This window comes from Halichoeres trimaculatus, unplaced genomic scaffold (assembly GCF_033239565.1).
Source record: "Halichoeres trimaculatus isolate MK-OKI-2021-1 unplaced genomic scaffold, fHalTri1.1 fHalTri1_scaffold_16, whole genome shotgun sequence".
Lineage (NCBI taxonomy): Eukaryota > Metazoa > Chordata > Actinopteri > Labriformes > Labridae > Halichoeres > Halichoeres trimaculatus.
The window spans coordinates 31,314,339-31,319,881 of record NW_027437194.1 but is presented as its reverse complement, the minus strand read 5'-3'; positions in this window follow the sequence as shown (position 1 = coordinate 31,319,881).

Sequence of the window (5,543 nt, the reverse complement as noted above, 5' to 3'; positions counted from 1 at the left end):
CTCCCCCCCCTCCCCCTTTTTTTTGTCAATGGCTGTTTCGCGTCATAGCGGAGGTGACGTCAACCGATAGAGGCCTATCACACAGCGTCTAGTTATCCGTCCCCTCTCGCTCCTCTGCCGTTCATTCATAAAAAAAAACAGACATTAATGAAATCAGAGTTGAAAAATGGAGAGATTAGACTACCCGAGGAATACTGAAAAATTCGGTTTGGACTAAGAGTTTAACCGCCTCATGAACACGTTTAGTTCCACACATTACAAAGTAACCGCTATAACAGCTCTCTAAAACATGACACGGAAGAAAGGTGCGTAATGTTACCTTCTGATATCATTTATGAGAGCACAGAAAAAAAAAATGCAGCTATATAAATAATTGTAACCTTTGTGTGGGTAACACAGGTGCGTCACCTGCTGACATTTCTAGCCAAAGTAAACAGGATATGCTAACCATGTTCCTTCCAAGCACAAAGAGCTTTGTGCAAAATAACTACTAAATGAGATAGTGTAAGTGATGTCCCATCAGGGTGCTAAAGTTTTCTTTATTCCTTTGTGTGTGTGTGTGTGTGTGTGTGTGTGTGTGTGTGTGTGTGTGTGTGTGTGTGTGTGTGTGTGTGTGTGTGTGTGTGTGTGTCTGTCTGTCTGTGTGTCTGTGTGTGTCTGTGTGTGCCTGAATTGTTTTTATAAATGCTCTCATGATTGAACTCATTAAAGTATGATCTATCAGCACTGCTAATAGTCCTTGTAAGCAGAAGTAAATCCCCATGAGATTGTGTGTCTACCTAATAAATTTCACTGGGAATTCCCGTCAAACATGGTAACACCAGTTTGACCACGAGGTTCCAAAAAGAAATTTTAAAGAACCCACACAAATGGAGAGCTCAATAATATGAAGGCCCAATTTGAATTGGATGCTTTTTCTGACAAGAATGTATTATTTGTTTATCATATTTGAGATGCAGGATATGTTTTTATTTTCATGATATTCAGGCAGGTATGGAATAAGAGTGTTCCAAACTGACTTTAAAAAGGAAAACATTTCCTGAAATTTTAGTTGCAATAAAGGTCAAATAAAAAAATGAACAATGCAGGATTCACAATACTCAGTTTAAGATTGATGACAAGGAAACATTGAAGGTTGTATTTTTTTGACACATGAAAAATCTTTATCATGGACAGGATTTCCCCTTATCTCTGGTACAATTCTCAAAAACAACATTTTTAAATGTAAAAAAATAAAAATAAAAAAAGTTTTTTTATCTGTGGATTTTATTTTGGTATAGCCTGCATACAGCTTTGTGTATGCATTGGGAATTGTGTGACTACCCAATAAGGTCATAATTCAAGTTGTGCTGCATGTGTCTAGATAGATTTTTGTGTAATATAGTTACATTGACCTTGTAATTGAAAAATACAATGTATCATGAGAGCAAATGATTGACAGCAGCACTACAGGAAAAAATGATGTTAGACCTACGTTTTGCGTGAAAGAAACTGAGACAAAATAAGAAACACATTGGCTATCAAAATAAAGAAGAAGAGGAGGGCCAAGTGGTGGATAGAGAAAGAGGGGTGAAAGTGAGGGATCGATGCTGGGGTAAGACAAAAGAGGCTGATTAAAAATTGACATACAGACACAGACACAGCTTGACAGACACAGCTTCACCTCTAAACAATGCCTCACACATATGGGATGATGCTCCTGCCATAGCAACAAGGGAGAGGTGTGGGAGGGCAGAGAAAGCAGACATGAGGCTGTAAGGGGATTGGCTGGTTACACACTCTACACCGATGTCATTACGTCCTCCTTTTTTTACCCTCTTCTATTCATTTATCCCCTTGCATCCCTTGTCTGCATGCCGTCATCATCAATACAGTGAGAGAGCCACAGAGAGAGAACTAGAGAGGGAGGATATTTTTATGTGAGCTTTGCATACATTGCTGCTGGTTAATATCTCTTGTGATAATCCTCCTTCTTAGCCTTACTTTATTTACTTCCTGTAACCCTTCACTCTGTTTCTTCTGTTGACCTTTTATACCCTCATAGATACTCGGACATCTTTCACAGAGCCGGTGATTCCATTCCAGGCTTCCTCCCTTTCCCCATTTCCCTTAAGTGTCCTCTAGCAGTGTATGCTCACTATTTCCAGTGGCTTGTCAAGAATTGAGCACCAGGTTGTGGGCAGACAAATTTAAAGTATTCCTGTGCTGTTGCAAAAGTGGAAAACCGTGATATACTCTGTAAGCATTTGGGCTCTAATTTCGTGGTGCAGTGCAGGGGGCGCAAGCCTGGCGCAGCCTGCGCAGTGCTAATTTCGTGCGGCACGCCGCTGTGCGCTGCCAATTTGACAATTTGGTAGACCATCTGCACAGAGATGGGTGTGACTGCGCGCCGGAGGAGTTGACGGCGCACCAGGGGGAGGTGTCGGCATATTCATGTTGGCACAGTGACAATTTCGTGCCAAAAAAGTGCGCTGAAAGCTCACCAGCTCCAACCTGGTCTATTCTTGGCGCAAAGCGGAGCGCACCCTCCGCAGCTGTAATTTGGTGACAGGCGCACATGTGCGCACATGTCAACAAAGCCTCAGAGGCAGGTTTCCAGAGTGTCAGGCACATTTTGATGCAATAAACAATCACAGCAATCACTATTCAATGTAACCGTCTGAACCAGCATAGACATTTGTATCTATATTAACTGTCCCATCACATCTGATGTCAGATTAAAGCCGTTTGTCATCATGGAAAGTTAACCTGACGGCAGCTTGCTGCACATCTTACAATTAAACAATAAACAGACTTAACATCTGATACTGAGTATATATCTGGCTTCTCATTTCATTTAATTCAAAGAAAAGAGGGAGAGAAAAGATGAAGAAAAAAGAGACAAAATAAATGTATATCACTCAGGATTTACCCGTGATTTCCCATATTTCTCTGTTTTAGTCTTTATTTTTAACGTGATCTAAAAAGATGGAGTACATTGTTGTAAGGAGGATGAGGTGGAGACACCGGGGCTAGTATACAGTATATCACCAAAGGTTATGCTATTTGGCGATGACAAACCAGGAGTGCAGGTGGATCAAAAGTATTCTGCAGGTGATAGCTGGCTCCTCAGTAATTGAATTGAATTGAATTTATTTATTTAATAGGGACGATGCAGTTTAACATAGTTCCATCACTAAGTATGAATCTGATGTGCTGCACAGAGAGTTTATAGCAAATGCTAATTTCCAACTCTTGTCCCTAGTTGGGCCTTTAAAAGTCATAAAATGTACAATATTTAACAGCATAAAATAATTTTAAAAAGTTTACAAAACAACAATAAAATACATGTTCACAGCAGAACAAGTAATTATACAACCCAGTTCAAAATGAATAAATACAAAAAAATGTTTTTGGCAAACTAAGAATGATCACAGTTCTGATTTGCTTTTAGCCAACACTTGACCTTTGTAGAGAAGAGTTTTAAGTCTATGATTAATTTGATTTCGGTTGGTAATGAATTCCAGAGTTTCGAGCCTTTAAAAGAAAAAGCAGATTGTCCAAATGTTGACTTACATTTTTGTATGCTACAGTTTCCATTCACCTTGCTTCTTGTAACTCTGCTGCTGTTCTGCCTTTGGATAAATTTGGATAAGGGTTCAGGGGCAAGATCATTGATACATTTGAAAACTAATTTAAAGAATGAAAACTGCATGAAGCTTTCAAAGCTCAATAGATTGTATTTTCTCAAAATGTGGCAGTGGTGCCATCGGTTAGGTTTTTTGTCCATTACTTTAAGGGTTTTATTATATAAGGATGACAGACTTTTGATTGTTGAGGGTGAACCCTGAGCCCAAACTGTCATGCAGTATGAGAAGTGAGAAAAGATCATAGAGTGCATGAATATCTGAGCTGCCTGAATTGGTATGTACTGCCTTATTAATTTGAAACAGTTTAAATTGCTTTTTACTGATTTAGCTATTTTCTTCACGTGTTTATCAAACCTGAGGTGTGGATCTAAAATGACTCTCAAGAATTTGAAATCACTGACTTCTTGTATTTCTTGAGCCTTTATCTTCACACAAAATCTTTCAAGTTGGCACCATTTCCTCTTGGAGAAGCACATCGACACTGTCTTGTGTAGGTTTAAAACGAGATGATTGCGCTCCAGCCACTGCTGGACTCCATACATATGGTCAGTCAAGATTTCTGCTGCCTTGCTAGGGGACTTAGCAGGAGCATAAATGACTGCATCATCAGCATAAAGCTGGATGCCAATGTTTGGGCACGTTTTGGGCATATCATTTATAAAAAGACTAAAAAGCAGAGGGCCAAGAATTGACCCTTGGGGGATTCCCATTGTGTTTTTAAAAAGGATGATGTTTGTCCGTCAACTTATACACACTGTTCTCTATTTAGAAGGTAAGACTCGAACCAATTAACTGAGTTTTTAGAGAAGTTAAAAGATGAAAGCTTGGAAAGTAGAATGTTGTGGTTGACAGTGTCAAATGCCTTTTTTAGGTCTAGAAACACTGCCCCCACAACATTACCACAGTCAAGAGACTGTTTTATGTTTTTAACAAAAAAAAGTATTTGCAGTTTCTGTTGAATACTTTGGTCTAAAACCAAACTGTTTAGGGTGAAGAAGTTGATTGGTCTCTACAAACTCTACAACCTGCTCTGTCACAACTTTCTCAAGTACCTTAGACAATACAGGGAGAATAGAGATAGGGCGGTAATTGTTGACCAAATCATAGTCACCCATTTTTAAGATTGGTGTAATGACAGCTTTTTTCCAGTTAATTGGAAATGTATTTTCTCTAATTGACAAATTAATAATGTGAGTTAGGGGAGCAACCAATATGGAGCTGTACTTTTTCATGAATTGTGCATCCAAATTATAAATGTCTTTTGCCTTAGAGTTTGACAACTTTTTGATTATTTCTGAAACTTTTGCTTCATTTACCTCTGTGATGTTTAACTGGTTGCCTTGTTCTGTAGCTTCCACATGGTTTGTTGTTAAACCATCAAAGTTATGTGTTAACTCTTCAACTGATTGAACAAAATACATATGAAATTCATTAGCCATAGCAGTCTTATCAGTGAGGACTTTATCATTTGATCTCATCTCTTTGATTTCTTTGTGACCATGTGGTTTGTTGATTAAACTGTTTAAATGCTTCCAAATAAAAGCACTGTGACCATTGGCGTTTTCTATCATTCGAGTGTAATATGATGATTTTGATTTGCGTAATTCCAAGACAACCTTGTTCCTCAAACTTTTGTACAGAAGATGGTCTGTGTTAAGTTTAGAGGATAGTGATGTTTTTAATGCTAAATCTCGTCTTTTCATTAATTTATATATTTCACTGTTCAGCCATGGTGGGGTGTTCTTCTTATGTTTACATTTAAGATTTTTTGAGTATTTTTCTAAAAGTGCGGTGAGATCTTTTGTCAAGGACCCACAGCACAAGTCCACATTGTCTGAATCCAGTATCTTATCCCAGCTAATACTCCTAAGGTCTTTTTCAAATAGTGCAGTTTTAGACTTGGGCATGACCAGT